The following is an 18,923-nucleotide window of genomic DNA, read 5'->3' on the forward strand; positions in this document are numbered from 1 at the left end:
CACTTGCCGTTTAATAGGACAAGAGAATGACAGTTGTCTCCATCCCCAGGCAAGAAGAGAATGTTGTTTTATTTTAAAGGTGATGCAAGACATTAGACGTTGCTTACTACTTACTGTAACTGTAGCTGTATCACTCAGTGTTCTCAAAATGTTGAAAGCTAAGCTTTCTAAATAATTTCAATTGCAAACTCTGAGGTCAAGGTTTAGAACAATTGCCCAAACAGCATAACAAATAGCAGCAGTTCTTGAAACTTGGCACCTATCCCATCAAGGATATTCAGAAAAACAAATTTGGCTGAGGGGAAGACATCTTTAACATACAGTTTTATGTGTCATGTCCTTTTCACTTTAAAATGTTGTAGTAAAATAAAGTTTGAAGATCAAGAAATGGTCCGCAGATGCCTTTCTCTGCAGTTAAATTACCAGATAGTTTTCTGTCATTGTCTTCTGGTTCTCTGAGTTCTGCATCAATTTTTGTTTAGTGCCCAGCTTCAATAAATCAGAATAGAATCCCTCCCAAAATTTCTATGTATCTTAATTCTCCATAATCACCAAAGCCCAAATATTCTCGTTAGTATGGCTTACAATATTCTTGGGAAAATATAAGGCTAGTTTTAAGTTTCTGGATGCTGGGGAAGGAAATGGACTCAATATTCTCACTTTTTAAAATTATTTAATATAGTTCTATTATAGAAATTGTGGGAGGAAAATTACTGTTGCACTGACACTGTGTGAAACCAATGATTTATGCTAAAACTTGTATTTGGAAGCATTCATACTGAATGTTATTTTATCAAGGGCATGCGGATTTGAATATTTCTTTCCTGTGGTCCTGAAATGCAGTTGCTGTAAACAGCTCCATAACTCACAATTCTCCTTTACTGGAGTGAGTGGGGAGAAAATGTGAAGGCTAAATTGGGAAGTGATTGACGAGCTTGGAGTGCAGAGCTGGATTATGTGTTTTCTGGGTTATGGTGCTGAACTAACGTGTACCTTTTGGTAAAACTCTAGCTTAGGTATAATCTGTGATTCTGTGATTCTGTGAAATAGGCCCTCTAGGTCTTCCGCTGTGAAACTGTCAGGTCATGCCAACAACTGCAGTTTAGAAACCGTGGTATTTAAGTTCATACCCACTGATGAACTATTTTCCTCACACAAAAAATAGGCTACTTTAGTATTCTTCAGTCACTGCTTTTAAGACCCTCTAATAATTAATTAAAATCCTACTAGATACTAGAGATAGTTAAAGCCATCTCGACATGTTCCTGGGTAACTGGCCACCTGGTCTAGGTGTTTCTGCTTGACCAAGTGACCAGGGGCTTGGACCAGGTGACCTTCAGATATCCCTTCCAACCTCAGCCATTTTGTGACTCTGTTGTTCTGTGAAAATTTTGCAGCAAAATATAAAATTATTGTGTGGTAGAAAGGTGCTCTGTGTCACTTTGTTTTGGGACTCAACAATCCTTGAATGATGAGTGGCTTTTTTTATCATTGTTCAATTATGACTTAAATTAAATGAAAACACCCCAAAATGACAGGTCTTCTTCTGTGCATAATGCTTTACGTTGTTTTCTGGTACTTGCAGTATCTTTCTTTTGCTGAATGATAAAGTACCTAGAAGAAGAGGTCTGACATAATTTTTTTTAGTTTTATAAGTTTTTTTAGAAAAAATCTTCCCTCCCCCCCCCCCCATTTTAGTGCACACAGTCATGTAAGAGAAACTGAGGGTGCTGCTCTTCCTATTCTTTTCAAAATTTGGATTTAGCCGAGATCAACATTTTGGCTCTGTGAAGTCATTTAGAAAGCTCCCATTGACTCTGCTGAGGTCAGGAAGGGAGCATTAGGTAATTGGCTCTATACTGTCCTCTCTGTTGTCTTAATAAAAAAGTTAAGAGGTGGTTCTAAATCAGATTTACAGATGTACAGTTTCCAAGCCCAAATTTTATTTGAAAGAAAGCCGAGACACATGTTCTTTAAATTAGTATAGCTTGTTTGTGATGCAGTTAACTTACAGGGTGTGTACAGCAGGGGAAAATGGTGTATACACTAAGAATTGTTTACACTACAAATCCTAGGCAACAATTTTCCTTTTCGGAATTGTATGTCAGTAATACAGAATCTCTCAGATCTAACAAGATGAAAATCAAACAAGATTAGGATGATAAGTTCTTATATAACTGTACCCATAAACTGTAAGGATTTCTTTTACATTAATTTGGAAGAAGTTACTTAAATTGTTTGTGCTAAAGTAGAATGGAGATCCCAAATATTGGCTGCTGAACCAGCTAGGGAGTAACCAAACAAAGGAGGAGGAAATGGAGACAAAGAAATGTGCCTAAATGTCTGAGGGTGATCTCAACCATACGCAGATGTGAATATGCAATAAATTGAAGTCTTATACAACGTATACAATCGTCTTATCAACAGTAAGTAAGGGGCACTCACTTTTTACATTGTCTGATAGTGATAGGATAAGGGGGAATCCTAAACAAAAATAAAGGAGATTTAGTTAAGAGGTTAGAAAGAAATTCTTTACTCAGAGTTGCCCAGAGAAGCTGTGGATGCTCCATCTTTAAAGGCATTAAAGGCGACCTGATCTGGTGGGTGACAACCCTACCCACAGGAGAGGGATAAAACTAGGTTATCTTTAAGGTCTTCCAACACAAGCCATTCTGCGATTCTATGATTGTGAGAAGCAAAAAGAAAAGGAAGATATTCTTCCAAGAAGATTTGGACTCAGAATATCTACTTAGATAAATGCAGGTTTCATAGAAATAAAATGATTAAATTCTCAAATAGTGGAAGCAAAATTGAAAATGTAGAAATAAAATTTCTTCAAGAATGAAAATCTGTGTGCCACTGAGACATTAGGAAAGATCAATTTGTGTGTGGTCATTTGAATGCAATAATGATATACAACTCTAATTGAAGGAAGGGGATTTTGGCCCACAAAGTCATTGTTTACCAGTCAGAGAGGAGATTCAAGAAACTACAGCCTTGTCTTTATTCTAATTTGTAGATTTTGAGTAAATCAAGGAGTGCTCTGTTTAGATTAGTTTTTGCTGAACATCCCTGTTTACTTGTACTAAGTGCTGCTCAAGAAATTGAGAAGACATAGACCAGACATTCTATAATTTAAACAGACTGATAGCAGAAAACATATTGTATGCTAAGGGGAAGTGTCTGTTGATTTTGCCTTCATTTTCATTTATTTATTAATTTAAATAAATTTTAAGCCACCTGCATCAAATTATTTGACTAAGAGCTGGCCATAGACCAGGATAGCAGCAGAATCAGCTCATGAGAGTGAAAGTTATGTTGTAAAGCTAGAAATACGATGAGCTTTCACAGTACAAATGAAGACTACGAAAAAGTACATGACACAGGAACTGTTTTATGCATAAGTGCCGTGTGGGAATTTTACCTTAAGGCTTAGTGTGTAGATGCAGGCATCTATGAATTATGCAATATGCTACCTAAAAGTTTGTCAACCGGAACCCAAACTGGAGCCAAAATCCTGAATCAAGTTCATTGGCTCTCCAGTGATTTTGTGGAGAGAATTAGAAATCTCAGGAAGATGGCTTAAAATTTGCACTAATATAATTTTATCCAAGAGCAACATTTGGACTCTTGCTCCATCTTTGGAAGATTCCAGGTCTGGGGTTCACTGTCTGCTCAGCTCGCAGAAGCCCAGCTCCTCTTAGAGGTTATTTGGTAAGGCAATGTTTAGAACACACTTCATCCCACCTGCTGAAAGAGTTTTGTATATTTTGTATTTAAGGTGACAAACTTGGTGGTTTAACTCATTGCAAAACTTTTGTATCTATGGTGCTGGGTTTATGTCATCTGTGATCCCAGATGTTGGGACTGCAGCTTGGAAGGAAACGTGCATTCCATCCACGTCCTGCGATAGTGCAAGTGTTACCAGAGGGACCGTGTTTCTCCGAGGCTAAAGCTTTACCACTGGAATACAATCTGTTTCCCATCTGCCCTTCTGACCTCTTCTCCACCAGCAAATTCTGGAGCAATTTCAGCAGTAGGTATGTGGAGTGTGCTTCCCTCTTGGACCAACAGAGTGATTAGGACACTGCTGAAAGATATGGGTTTAAATCTTTATAAGCAGGTTGGAATATTATTACAGTCCTTTCTCATCCAACTCCTGGGGTTGACAGCCAAAAATAACATCAAATTGGTATCATTTCCTTCCTATGCTTAGTAAAACTTTTAGTAATATGACAGGTATACAGAGCAGAGAGCCCTGAGTTTGATCTTGTTTTCACTGTGGAAGATGTATGCTAATTGTAACAAATTCAGTTATTTGTCACTCAGAAACCTTATTTTCCATAAGGGGGAAAAAAAGGTTGTCCCTCAGGATTTCTTTTCCATTATTCTTTTCTGAATGAATTATATAGGAAATAATTTTACTCAAGGCTGTTCCATATTAGGAGAAATGATAATTTTTTCTTTTCTGAATGCAGAATACCCTTCAGACCACCCTCCCCCACCTTCTGCCCTGACATCCTTCATTTTTCAAAGGCTTTTCTGCTGTACTGAAATGTGTGTGTTAATACTTGCTCTCCTTCAGTACACGGGTGGAACATACAGTCCTGTCCCAGATACAAATGTTTGGCACAGTGTTTTCAGCCTGGAATTGACTGTTTATGAGTTTCCCCAGCAGCATGACAGCGCAGTATGATTAAACACTTTCATATTTCTCTCTGTTTTACTTTAGTTTATGTTGACCAAACATATGACATTCAAATTCACCTACTTGGAACCTCACCAAAATGAATTATCATTATTTTGAGATCATGGCTTTGTTAACATGCCAATGAGCTGGCTAAGAAAGTAAAGATAAAATGGAATATAAATAATAAGCAAGGTTATTTCAACATAGAAAATTAAGGCTTGTATGAGCAATACAATGCTGTGCTGATACTGAGTCCATGTGCTAGAGCAGAATCAACTGACCTAAGTGTAACAAGACTATTCTCAAGAGTTGAGTAAATTTTGTCACTCTGTAAGTAATTAGCTGTTAAATATGATTTAAGTCAGTTTAGTACTATTCACAAACTGACTAACTAACTAGCTTTATATGGGAAGATATGAAGAGAAGGAGGAAAAGAAATGCTGGGGAGGAAAGAAAATCACCTTCATTCTGCAGGTCAGACTTTAGAATCGTCACTGTATTTATAAGTAAGTTTGAAAGTATTTCCACAGGTGAATAGTTTGTTTCCTCAGGCATGTCGCTGTTGAACAATTCACAATATATATAGTAGCAGTGGACCCAATGGAGCTTTTTCTTTGTTTAGTAAAGATTTAAATACTTAGCACAACACAGAAATACATGTACAGTGGTTTTAACTTGACAGTGCTTTGTTCACTGGTAGAGCGGGTAGGAAATTGGCTTCCTTCCTTTAGTTTAGGAAAAACTGTTTGTAGAAAGTATAACTGCAGCAAAAGAAAATATTTTCATTCAATGAAAATTTTCCTGAAATGAAACCTGAAAATTTTCAGTGAAGCTTACTTAAGGCTAATCATGCAGAGATCGTTCTTCAGCTGTGTAAACTGCAGTGCTACCTGAAGAACAGGTTGCTCTATAAACAAGCACTGTTACATTCTTTTACATTCATGATAAACTTCCATACCTTGCACTTTGTAAGGACAAAGTCTGACATCATCAGCCTCTAACTTTTTGTACCACATCTCAATTTCATTCTGGTTTCTGATCAAGTTCCAGTTTGTGTGGATGCAGTTCATTTAATTAGGTCCATAAGATGAATCTTGGAGAGGCAAAAGTAATAACGCAAACATGACATCATGGTAAATGAGGAAAGCTGAAAGTCAGGCTTGAATTTTTAAAGTTTACGTTTTTCAGGCAGTACTGTCTGAGAAAAATTCCAAAGTAATTATCCAAAAGTTATCTATCGCACTCCTGAAAGACCTGTCCTGATTTCTGATTCTAAGTTTCATCTGACTGCTTGTTTAATTTTAATTCAAAAATCCGGTCTTTTTGTACCTCTCTTCTTCAGTGCAAATTAGTGGAGTGGATCAAAAAAACCTTAATGAATTGCAATTGAACTTAGTAACACATCTGCTTTTAAAATTGTTATTTAAAATAGGCTGGCATAAAAGATAGTTTACTGCAGAAAAGTTGATTTATAAGTCATCTTCAGGAAGATCCAAGAACAAAGAATGATGACTGCTATAACCAGTGAATTATTGAAAGGAGAAAAGCAAAGAAACAAACAAAAATCAAAAAAACAACTCTTTTTTCTTGATGTGTTCCTGCGTCAGTGCTGCAAGAGAAGTGGTAAGGAATGCGTAGCAGAATCAGAAGCGCAAATGGCTACTAAGAGAGAGTGTGCAAGGACAGAAACACCTCAGTGTGGCTCTAGGACTTAAGAAAGTACACACCTGCCTCCACCTTTTGTCTTCTACTTTGTCTAGGCAACTGTAAGCCAAAGTTGGAAATCTAAAAGTACTCGCTGTTTTTATTCTCAGTGTCCAGCATCATAGGCCTTAAACCCTGATCAAAGGGATTTCAGGCTTCTAGTACAAGATTTGTTACTCCATTTTGCTACTGCATTTTTGATACTGAAGTCCTGTTTGGGTTTGACCCATACATATCTGTTCCCAACTAACACAGTTTATATGGACAGAAATGTGGACTTGTTGGGAAATTTCTTCTACAGAGCAGAAGAAATTGATATAGCCATCAAACTCTTGAGAAATGACAGTGCTTAGTCCTTAGTGTGATATCTGTGACTAATTTATGGTATTACAGGTATGCAGAAGACAAAGGAAAAGATCTGTGACAGTCTCTGTAGGGATTTCCAAGACTAATTTGTTAGGGAAAGGAAAAATTACAGAGACAGACTATTTATATATCTGTGTTTGTGTGTGTGTAAATGTTAAAATAAAAAGTGAAAAAAAAAAGCTCAGTAAAATACAAGAAGGAAGGGAAGGGAAGGGAAGGGAAGGGAAGGGAAGGGAAGGGAAGGGAAGGGAAGGGAAGGGAAGGGAAGGGAAGGGAAGGGAAGGGAAGGGAAGGGAAGGGAAGGGAAGGGAAGGGAAGGGAAGGGAAGGGAAGGGAAGGGAAGGGAAGGGAAGGGAAGGGAAGGGAAGGGAAGGGAAGGGAAGGGAAGGGAAGGGAAGGGAAGGGAGGAAACTAAACTATAAATTGAAAGAATTCTTATCTTTAAACTACCCCATTGTTTCCTTATTTAAAATGTTTTTAAAAGACAAGGAATATTTTCAGTGAAAATATTATCTTCCATTATAATAACCATTAGAAAAACATTGAACAGCTGTAACAACTGTAATACAATACAACATGTAGCAAGCAAAACATTTGCTTGAGATGTACAATGGCTGGCAAGTGCAGCCTGACCAAGTTCAGCAGGGGACACCTACATGAATACAGGTCAAAACTCCTCTTCCATGATTGTACAAGTTAGCAATGTCATCAAGAACAAGTCTGACTGCCTACTGCAGTGACCTGGAATAAGCTGATTAAATATGTTATATAAATTGGAGGATGTCAAACAGCTATGTGATGCCAACAAGAATTCAAGATCATAAAAACAAAGGCCAAAGACTCTCTCAAGTCTGTCTCCACCAGTAGGCCAGTTCCTGAGGTGAAGAGAATATAATGTCTGTCTGACTGACTTCGCAAGCACAGTGACTCATTTATATTTTAAGATAGAGCTGTGAGAGTCCTTGGAACAACTCACATTTTATGTAGAATGAAACCTTAAAAATTCTATGGTAATGGTTGTAAGCTAACCAATGTATGTTTTTTACATACATTTTTACATGAGAAAATTTGCATAAAACTAACAGGAAAAGTGAAAAATCTGATGCTAGTACTTCCTTATATTCTGGAATCTTAAAACTAAATTTCTGATTTAATTATCTGAAATATATGCATAGTATGAAGAACTTTAGTATTTAATTTATCTTGCTTTAATATTGAAATTAATATAGAAAAATGTTGAAATATGGACTTTATCCTATAATTCAAAATTCTTTAAGTTAGTTAAAAAGATGGTATACCTCTGTTTTAGTGGTATTCTTTTGATTTCCTACTATGTTTGTTTATTGATTTTTCTATAAACAAGATATTTGATTGGAACATTGGAAATGCTTATCCGAAAATAATTTTCTTAAGCTCTTTTTAGTATGTCTCCCAAATGCCTAAGGATGAATTAGAAGCAGATTTCATATACAATGTGACCACCATAAAATGACCAGTGTAATGACATCTGTCATTTTTATGTCTTTCATTTGTTTACAGGCCAGAAAAACAAACAAATAAACAGAAAACCCACCGAAACAACATTTATTGGAGCAAATAATCAGAATCCACTTCAATTAGTTTGCATTGTGCTGAGGCATCTGGATTGCCCTTGAGGCAGAGGGTTTCAAGAGAGCTCTATTTCATAGTCCCAGAATTTTATTTATATGTCTTCTTGTACTGGACACCTCAGTGTACAAAGTTATCCTAAAACACAACAGCTTTATCAGAGTCAGTGCATCTAAATAAGGGGTTAATAACAAGCAAGTATGCTACTTTAAGTTTTCTCTGTAGACAAACCCCTAGATCATAATCCTACAGTAAGTTCCAATTTAGTGCTTACAGATTTAACCAGCATTACCACTTTCAATTGCACAGAAATCATGTTCCTCTTCTAAAAACATAAGATTGACTGATTAGCATAGTAATGCTGGCTATAAAAAAATAAAAGCAACAACAACAAAACCCAAATATCTCCCTCTAAGATACTCTTATTTGCCTCCAGGTTTTTAAGTTTGTAATATATGCCCCTAACTTTAACAATCAAGAAAAATTGCATGGAAGGAAGGAAGGGAGGAAGGGAAGAAGTGAGGAAAGTGGATTAAAGAATTCAACCTAGTTTTATTGATTGTTTCCAAAAGTCACCAAGAAAAATATCTTGAGTGATATTAAACATTCAAACTTCCAATATTTATCGTCATTACAACATCAGAAAGTTAGCATTTAAAAAAATCTATAAAAGAGAAATAAAGATATGATTTCATTGAGCCTGAAGATACAAAAAGAGCACCACAGACACTGCCATCTCTGCTCTGCCTTCAGTGCAAATTTCATTAGATCAATGTGATTTTAGTCTGAATTTTCTTCTGTCTTTCTGTCTTTGAGTTTCTTTTGTTGCTCTTCTATTGTGTGATTTTAGAGTTCTGTGGTTAAATATTGCCTCTCCTTGGCTGTTTAAGATTCTCTTATTTAGTCATAAAGCACATAAAAAACATTATCTTTATTCTGTGTAGTAGAAGATAAAGCTGTAATACCAAACTTCCAGAGAACATTGCCACAGAAAAATATGATTTTACAAAAAAGGATTCAAGCAACACTAAAGATGGTATTTAGGCAGATGATCTCTGTCTGAACAGCATTTCTCCTGAGACATGGATTGGTCCAGGAAAGAATTTGTTTTCTGATAATAAGCCCTTGGACATTTTCCCAGGTAATGGAGCTAATGGAACTAATTTGTATGATACATTTGTATGTCTTAACAATCAAATTTTCATATATTAACTTAGTGTTTTTTTGTTTTTTTTTTTAAGATGCATTTTAAAGTTTCACTCCTAAACCTTAAGTTAAAATCAATTTCTTTATCCTCCCTGCTGTGGCTTGTCTAATCTCTCATCTTCTGATTGAGCTTTTCTTTGGAAAACTATTTGAAAATATCATTTCTTATAAACTAACAAATAGAAAATAAATAACTGATGTCAAATTTAATGTTCAGGAACTTTTGAAAGAAACTAAAAACAAATGGATTTCTAATATAGTACTTTTCCTATTTACATTGGAAACAGCTTTAAGTGGGTGAGCTTTGCCAGTGTTACATATATGAAAAGAATTTTCCTGTGTGTGGATCATGTTATACTAAACAATAAGCACAACTGTGATAGTTAGAATTGCTATGTTACAGATATCCAGAAGAGTCAAAAGACTCACTAGCAATGATTTGCTTGTGCTTATCCAAATATCTTGCTGGATGGGGAAAAAAAAATGAGACAAAGCATTTTACCTACACAGAGTTGATAAACAAAGCATTTACTACATGATCACATATTCAGTTACCTCTTTATGCAGGCAGAATACTAGTCACAAAAAAATGTTCATTTCCTTTCTTTGTCCTTTTCCTGAATTATAGGATTACAGATCATGATTTCAGCGTATGGACTGCAAGCTCTTTGCTTTCAATGTTACCTTATTCTTTTTTCTCAGAGCTACTTCAGAGATCCCATTTTCAAAAAAATGTTTTCTTCTTCTCTGTTATTTTTCTTTAGGATGTCACAAAAATAGTTTTAATTCACATTATCTTGTGAAGACATATTTACATACAAAAGTTCCTGTTTTTACACTAACAAGCCAAAGGAAAAATTGTTTTGTAAAAAAATGAATAAAGAAGTTAGTAAAATATCAGCACCAATTCTTGGTGTCACAATATGAATTCTTTGATACATTTCTTTATGTGGATCCTTCTTCTTCAAATCTTAAAGAAATAAGTGAGAAGAAAGTAGAAAAGATAGGAAATAGCCATGAAGAAGTCAAAAAGAAAATTAATATTCAGGAGATCTGAATAAAAGAAGGTCTGAAATTAATGGTACATCACTCTTCCATTTCAGTCAAGCTTATTCTGGTGGTGTTTCCTCCTGTTCCTTCCAAACTTGACTTTGTACTTGGTTATTAAAGTAAGTTCCATAAGCCTTTGAATTTCAACTTTGTGTTTAGACTATGCTAGTGTTTGAATTTCTTTCCCTTTATAGAATGGACTTTGAAATCTAACTGCTCCAAATGCAACTTTTTAATTTGGCTACTAGAACAAAATGAGTTTTAGGCAATCTAAAGAGCACTGCTTAAATTCTGTTTCAAACTCTACTTTTGTGTTGTGCAGCTGGGGACTGTGGTTGTACTGAGTACAGTTAGGGAGAAAGTACAATAAAGCAAATGCGTTCTATTCTCTAAAGACAAGGAGGATTGAATCAGATTATAATACAATACCCAGCTGCTGCAACTGATTTCATTTTATTTTATTTTCTGGATCACATGATTCAATGAATCAGATGTAGAGCTTTGCATAGGCCTCTTCCCTTCTACTTACCATCAGTACCTCTGACACATTCTTGATAAACACAGTATAAAGTGTTGGCATATTATAAACCAGACCATGGCGAGGTTGAGACAATGAAGATTCCCTACATTGTGAATTCCAGTTGCGTGGTGCAACCACTTTAGGAGATGAGGGGCAATTTCTCACTGTCCACATGATGGATGGAAGATGGCAAACAGTGAAGTTTCTTTGTACAGTGACTCAAGTAGAGCATGACAAATAAATTAGTATTTTGTATTTAATACCCCCACCTTAAAAACAAAAAAGTGAAAAAAAGAATGTGGCTTTGACATGTAGAGAAGTGGATTTCAACACTTACAGTAGCTTAATTAGTAGCTTAATTTCTTTGGCTGTAAACTGCTAAAATATCTTAATAGTTTAATTAATGTAATCTGTCATCTTAGGTTGTAGTTGATTAAAAATGTCTAGATTAATTTTAATGGACAGTTTTTGTTGTGGTTAAGAATTGGAATGAATGGTCTGAGTACTCTAAACAAAGAAGTGGGTGCAGTTTGTAGGAAAAAGATGATGAGTGAAGAAGACAAAAAGGAAGTTATGAAGTGAGTGCCCACAGAGAAAGAGAGATCAGAAAAGTGAAGGGAACAGACTGTGGTAGCAAGAATGAAATTGAGAGAATCAAGCCATGCAATGGGATTTGTAATTTGGTTGTTTCTGATTATCTGATTTTGAATTCTAGAGTTTCTCTTTTCTTTTTTTCTGAAGGCAGCAGGTTTAGGATTTAGTCCAAAGAGACTAGAGCTAGTTATCTTAAACTAAGAGAAGTAAAATTAAGTAAAGACCAAAAACACAAGTGTGAAATCTTGGTAACAGGACTTGTCTATAATATTTTAATATGCACAAGATAAAAGTCAACATCACAGTTCACAGAAAATCATATAACTTTTCTTCAGTTTAAGAAAAAATAAAACAGATGTATAAGTTTGCATGTGTATGGATGTATTCAAATAGATAGACACTGCCATGGCAGCCTTCAGGCGGAAAGAAAGCAGGCAGGTCCTGAGACAGGAAGAACTGGGGAAAAGAAGGCTCTGTGTTTCTGGTCTCTGGAAAAAGAGACTCTCTGGGACCATCCCAACCACAAGAAAAAAGCTTTAAGTAAAGCAAAGCCGAACTGTTTTCTTCTTAGTACCTCTTTCTTGACTGCAAGATCCAGATCTGAGCTAGGATAGCTACAGCTGGGTTATCATAATGAGTTTGATTTCTTCCTTTCAGCTCTGGTAGAAAGGGAAAAGGCAAAGACAGGCACTGAGCAGAGCCAGGCACACAGGCAGCACAGCATCAGCACCTGTTGCAGCTACCCATTACCTTCTCATAGTGATTTCATTAAAGCCCAGTGCCACATGATGGAAAGTTAATGCCATACGGATTAAAACAAAATCCTGTAGGGCATCAGTTCAATTTTATTGCTGCTGGTGAGAAACACTGGGCCAGGACTGTCTGTTACAGTTAAAGTTGTATGCTACTGCTTTCAGTGTAAACAGTAATGAAAATGCTGAAGCTTCACTGAGGGAAGTGCTTTAATTTTGTTTCTTCTCCTCCAAATGCTAATAATAACAAAACGTCAAAGCACAATTGCCAAATGTGTATCCTTTAAAAAGCCAGCAGGAAATGGGCTCATAAATAAGTTGCTTTGTGATTACCAGTACTCACCAACCCCCCTCCCTTACCAGAAAAGTAATAAAATTCACCCAAATAGCTCAGAAGAGAGAGAGGGAAAAAAAAAAAAAAAAGAATAAGAAAAAAATGTATATGTGTGTTGACATCTGTGTAAGAGTGTTTTGGCAAAAGAGGAAGGATTTTTCTTGAACAGACAAAGAAGCATTCCATTGTGAAGACCCACCCTTTTGAGATATTTAGTAGATATCTGATCTTTTCTTCTATATATAAGTACCATGAAATTAGATAATGGAGGCATTTGCGTTCACTTCTTATTGACTCTACTCCTATAATTATATGAGTTTTAAAAAGTGAAGATTTCTATCTTTGCTTGGTAAGCAATTGAGCTTACTAATATTTCCATTTCTAGGAGACCCTCCGTCCTGTGGTTCTACTGTGGATTCTTTGTTATGTCTGACTTGCATTTTCATCCAAGGTACGAAGAGGGTAAATAAGGGTTTATATCTGGAAGAAGAATTTATAGGAAACATTGCAGGAAACAAAGCCAATAAAAATACTAATTAGCCAAGTAAAACTAAAAGGTGTTTTTTTTTTTTTTTTTTTAAAGAAAGATCTGAGAGACTTCTGTTTCACTAAAATGCATGCATAAATAATATTATTAAAAGGGTAATATTGTAGTGTTATTATTGAGTACCTTTGAAATATTGCAAAAATATAAAAATGTGGAAGAAGGAAGAAATTAGAAGAAAGGAGTTAGCAAAACAATAGGAAAAAGTATACATCTTATGGACCAGCAAATAATACTGAGGGCTGTAATGTCATATAAAATATATATGTTATCTAGTATAATATTATCATAGGGACCTACACAGGCTTGAGCAGTGAGCCCAGCTAGGGTAACAATGTAAAACTTAGATTTGTACCATGCACTTTTCTGAGGTATGGAAAACCTTTTCAAAGTACTTCTGGAAAGGGATAAGTTTTGAAAACAGTTTTAGTACCACCTCATTTTTGGTTGGGCTACACCTGTTTTGTTCATGTACCAAATCACTGAAAAGTGGGAAGATCACAAAAGCACTCGAGGCAGCACACACTGAATCAGAAAGTGTGTGTTTCCCAGTTCCACGAGAAAAAGCTGCAACCATGGTTTTGGATATTCCATTTGCAAAAGTCTTTTAATGTTGTGCTTCTATTGAGTGTAACTTAATGCAAATAACTTTCCCAGAAAATGCTTCCCCAGTCATAATAATGCTTCACTGGATTTTGCAAAGGATTTTTCTGAGGAAAGCAGAGGAGAAAGTGACTTTTTGCTTGAACTCAATGGAAATAATCCAGATTCATCTGACAACGAGCTGGATCAGAATTTTGGGCAGAGGTTCTCAAAAACAGAAGAAAGAAAATACGCAATTTTAACAGGAAAAAAAAAAAAAAGAATAAAAGGAAAGAAATACCCTGTTGTAATTAAATCAACAGGGAATGATTAGTACCCTGAGAAGGTAACACTGGGTTATACCATCCCACACAAGTGGCCTAAAGACCACACAGAAACTTCTCCACATCTCAGTTCAATAATACCTCCCTTTTTTGAATGAATGAATGGAAAAGATGTGCAAGCACAAGAAAACAGAAAGATCCATAAAAAAAGACAAGCAAACAAAAAATCCCTCTAAAGACACGAGACATATTTGACGTTTGACCCAGCCTGGACAGCCAGCACACTTGGGGAGAAAGAGAAGATTCAGTGACGCATAAGGAATGTAGAAACTTGAAAATAGACTTGGCACTGAAGGAAAAGTTGAATTTGATGACCAGATGATGGGTGGCTAATATAAAGTGACACTGAACAGAGAAAATTATTTCCCTAGAGAGCGACATTTTTGGATAAAACATCAGGATATGTGCCTGCAATTTGTTTGTCCTGATTCTGGAATTAATTGTATCTTTTAGGCTCATCTTCAACAATTTGCAAGGCGTCCTGATGTTGGTACTAGATTCACTGTTAGGCTTTGCTAATTACAGAGTTGGAAGAAAGATGTCTTGCAAGTTTGAGCTTTTGTACTTTTCAAATTTTCTACTCTGATAAACCAAAACCAATAGGTTATATAGGTTTTTAAAAAAGATTGTTTCCAATCAAGAGATTCCTCTCTAAACATTTTAAAGTCCGAATCTATTGTTAAAATACAGAAACTTTTGGAAACTGCATATACATATAAGACCCAATTTTCTACCCTCTTAATAGAATCTTACACGATACATATGTTAAACATAATTTTGGATGTGATGATTGCCTCCAAAGTATTAACTTTTCATGTTAGTAGAACCATCTTACAAAAAGTTAAATTACCTAAACATAAAACAGTATGATAAATCATACATGATACAAATATTCCTTTGGAAAGCACAGAGAACCTGCATTACAGTTAGTTCAGTATGGAACAACACTCTAAAGAAATGTTTCTATATGCACAGAAATACATCTTTATCTGGTCATCTATCTGAAGGGTATTTTGGAAAAAATGCTATCATTTAGAACACAAATTAGGAGAATTTATTAATCTCTTGGATGCAATACTTTATTCATATCTCGTATAAATTAGATTTTATATTAACTTAGTAAATTAAAAATATGTTGATGCACGTAAAATAGCTGTCTCTCCTAGGCCGTTCAAACCACATCAAGGATAGAGATCAAATTATAACTGCCATAAAAAATCTTTAGTGTAGAGATTTAGCAATTATATCCTGCCCAGATACAGAAAGATGATATATCAGATACTCTGGGGTGGCATTGCTGAGAAATGCTGACTTTGTAATGGTGATTGCTTTGCTTGCAGAGTGGAGTACTGCTGGGAATGCTGCACAGAATTTAAGGAGAAGCATATGAAAACCAGGCAGCACGTTGTGGCCACTGGTCAGTTGTCCTGAGGACCTACTTTGTGATGCCTGAGCATCCATATATTGTATCCTTTATTTGCATATCGTTCTGCATTGGGTTGTAAACTATTAGAGTCATGTGTTGCAATTTGTGTGATGTGATTATGCTGGTAATCCAGACTCATGCTTCTTACTAACTCTTCTGCAAGATAGAATAGCATTACCAATAGAGTCAGAGGGGCATTACCTCATTTTGTTGATGCTGCATTCAGATTGTTTAGGGTGAAGGTGACCTACCTGCAAATATCAAGTAGATACAGCTTCACAGGTACATTAAACACAAAGGTAGCGTATGTGGCAATATCAGTGAGCACTGTTGTATGCATATCCTTTACCTATACTTGTGCAAAGTGTTCACTGTTTGCTTAATGAATCTTAGGCCTCATATGGTATATTTACTCTTCCATATTTATATAAGATTATATAAAAGTCTGCCTGGGATATTCAACTTAGCTTCTTGGCAACAAGGATATGTTCTATGGAGTTGTTTGCTGTATTACATCACATTTAATCTTTTTTTGTTAAGAAGACAAATCCATGATTTTTCTGGTTTCTGACTTAGGAGATTTATTGTACGCTCTTACACCTAGTAATTTGAACATGTAGTGAATTGATTGTTAATCATCTGTCTCTCTCATCATGTTCATTCATTAAAAACACTGTAGCTTCAAAGCTTGAAAGTGTGTATATAAAACTAGACTTGTGCAACTACACAGATCAGAAGGAAAGGGAAATAAGATTTTTTCTCCTTATGCACAGGACTATAATTTTATAAAGATATGTTTAATCTCTGTTGATGAAAACTAGTTATTATGTATGTATAAGAAAAAAGGCAAAAAAATTATACTCTACAAAGTCTTCATGAATCCAAGAGAAATCTTGGATTTTAATGCATTATCTGTTTTTGTTTTTGTTTTTACAGTACAGCTTTTATATATGCTCTTCTGTGGCAGCACAATTTGGACATCATTACTTTTCTAATCTGGCTGCAAAGATGCTGATGAGACACGTGTTTCTGATTGCAAACAGTATTCGGCTTGTCTTTGAAAAGACAGCATAATAAATTTGTTCTTTCTTGTCTACACAACAAAGACATTATTTATTACTTTATCTATTTCCTGTTATTATCAATTTTTGTTGGTATAAACAAAACAAAAAATAAACATAAATATTATCTGGAAAATCCTCAGGAATTGCCAAAATGGTTTTCATTATGCGGAGTGTGTCCAGCCTTTAATTCTAGTTTCTACCATAAGTGCTGAGCAACATACAGTTGCTGACATAAAAAAAAAAACAACAACACAACAAATGCATTAATGTAGCAGATTATATCGCAAACAGACAATTTTCTGTGCAAAAAACAGATTAAGATATATTTGGAACCCAGGTTTCCATCTCAAACTTTAGTTTCTCCCTTGACAGAGGGAGAGGTTGTTAGTCTGGAGCAGTTCTTGTAACAACATGAAAATTCTATGTGTCAGAGGCTTTTAGTTACCGTGAAGTCATGAGTGAAAAATGTGTGCTCAGATTGCCTGGTTTTCTCCAGATTACTACAGAGAGCAGCAGGTGCTGCATGTAGCATGCACAGAGTCAGTCGTATAACTGATTCGAAGCAGCAGATTGCTGACTCGAGGAACACTGTTCTCCATTTTTTAGCCAGGATAGAAGTGCATTAATGTTTCTGACACTGATTTTTTCAATATCTAACCTTTTAAATGGACAGAACAGTGGCCAAATTATGTTTTTTATATTCGAGGTGCTGAATCTTTGGCCTTCCTATGAGAGTCTCCTTGGCCTGTGCAGCCTCAGTCATGCTAGGCAAGATGTTGATTACCATCCTCAGTAGCACAGGCAGTGATAGAAGCTTCAACAATCTGTGTTCCAAAGGGCATATTCACTCACTATTAAAAGGCAGCCTAGTCTGCATATTTGTTTCGTGATCTATTCATTAATAGATGTTTTTCTAATCACAATTTGTGGAGGGTTTGTAGGCAATGAATGGCCCTTTCAAGGGAGTTGGACTATGAATACTTGTTTATTTCTCATGATTCTGATGTTTCTCAAGTGGTCTACATGGCATCAGTGTAAAGCAAATTACTACTCTCCGAGGCTATTTTTCTTTCCAAGACACTGAGGAAATTAAGTTCAGAGGCTTGAGAAAAATGTGTTATTAATTTATTTATTTAATCACAGAAATTCATTAAGGAACATGCTGAGTTTCATATAGCCTCTACTGAATGCGTAAAGGTCCATATGTTGTTTACAACAGACATATTTTGATAGCTCATCTTCATCAACATAGCAAGTTTAAAATAGGCCTTTATTCAGGCTAGAGTTATTTTTAACCCAGATCATTTAAGTTATCCAAATTAAAGCATAGCCCTAAGAACAATTTCATCAGTTGGATCAAATGGAAACGTGATAAAATGATGGGAACAATCATCCAGAGATGGAAAAGCAATGGACTAAAATTGGTTCTGTCTCCAAACCCATCCAGAATCAATAATCTGAAATTATTAAATGGATTTTTACCAAAAGTGAGCAAGGCAGATGGTTGTCCAGACACACATTTGAACGTACTACACAAGTGCTCCAATAGTTAGTTCAAAGAATTTTCTTGGTTCCCAAATTTAAGGTAGTTGTAGTTCATGCTTTTGAAAACTACTCATGAGCAGATTTCACTAGACTGGGTAACTGGGTAACTGGGTCATGAAGTATATGGAGAAAAATGAGGTGCTCAATGAGTTCTTTGCCTCAGTCTTCAACAGCAAGGTCTCTTAGCTGCACTGCCCAAGTTGCAGAATGAAAAGGTAAAAACTGGGAGGTTAGCCCACTAAATGAAGATTAGGTTTGAAACCATCTAAAGAACTTGAAGTCCATGGGACCCAATGAGATCCATCCACAAGCATAGAAGTGGAACCTATATGCATTACACAGGAAAAAAGGAAGTGGAAAAAAAAAAAGTATATAAGAAAATAATTTATGTAAGGTTCTGCATACCAGAAGTGTTTTCTTTCTAGATAAAACATACTGAAAAATCTTAGTTTGCCTTCTGATATAACTTCATTACTGCTGTGGATGCATTTAGTGCAGTGCAGAGATACCCAAGTAAATCAAGTCATTAGGGCAAAAAACACAGAGCACTATATTCTGCATCCCAGAACAGTGCCAGCTCAATCCCAAAATAGT

General features: G+C 35.6%; 1 long non-coding RNA gene across 4 annotated transcripts in view; it reads left to right on the forward strand.

Annotated features, from left to right (window-relative positions):
• LOC128079589 (uncharacterized) overlaps positions 1-18,923 on the forward strand; it is a 64,670-nt gene that overhangs the window by 35,395 nt on the left and 10,352 nt on the right. For 3 of the 4 annotated variants that reach the window (XR_008206223.1, XR_008206222.1, XR_008206221.1), the window contains 2 exons: positions 13,210-13,275; positions 15,635-15,760. This is a non-coding gene — a long non-coding RNA (uncharacterized LOC128079589). Of the gene's footprint in view, positions 1-9,076; positions 9,510-13,209; positions 13,276-15,634; positions 15,761-18,923 lie in introns of those variants that run through there. The other variant, XR_008206224.1, reaches the window with a different exon arrangement.

Source organism: Tympanuchus pallidicinctus, unplaced genomic scaffold (assembly GCF_026119805.1).
Source record: "Tympanuchus pallidicinctus isolate F22 unplaced genomic scaffold, pur_lepc_1.0 scaffold19, whole genome shotgun sequence".
Lineage (NCBI taxonomy): Eukaryota > Metazoa > Chordata > Aves > Galliformes > Phasianidae > Tympanuchus > Tympanuchus pallidicinctus.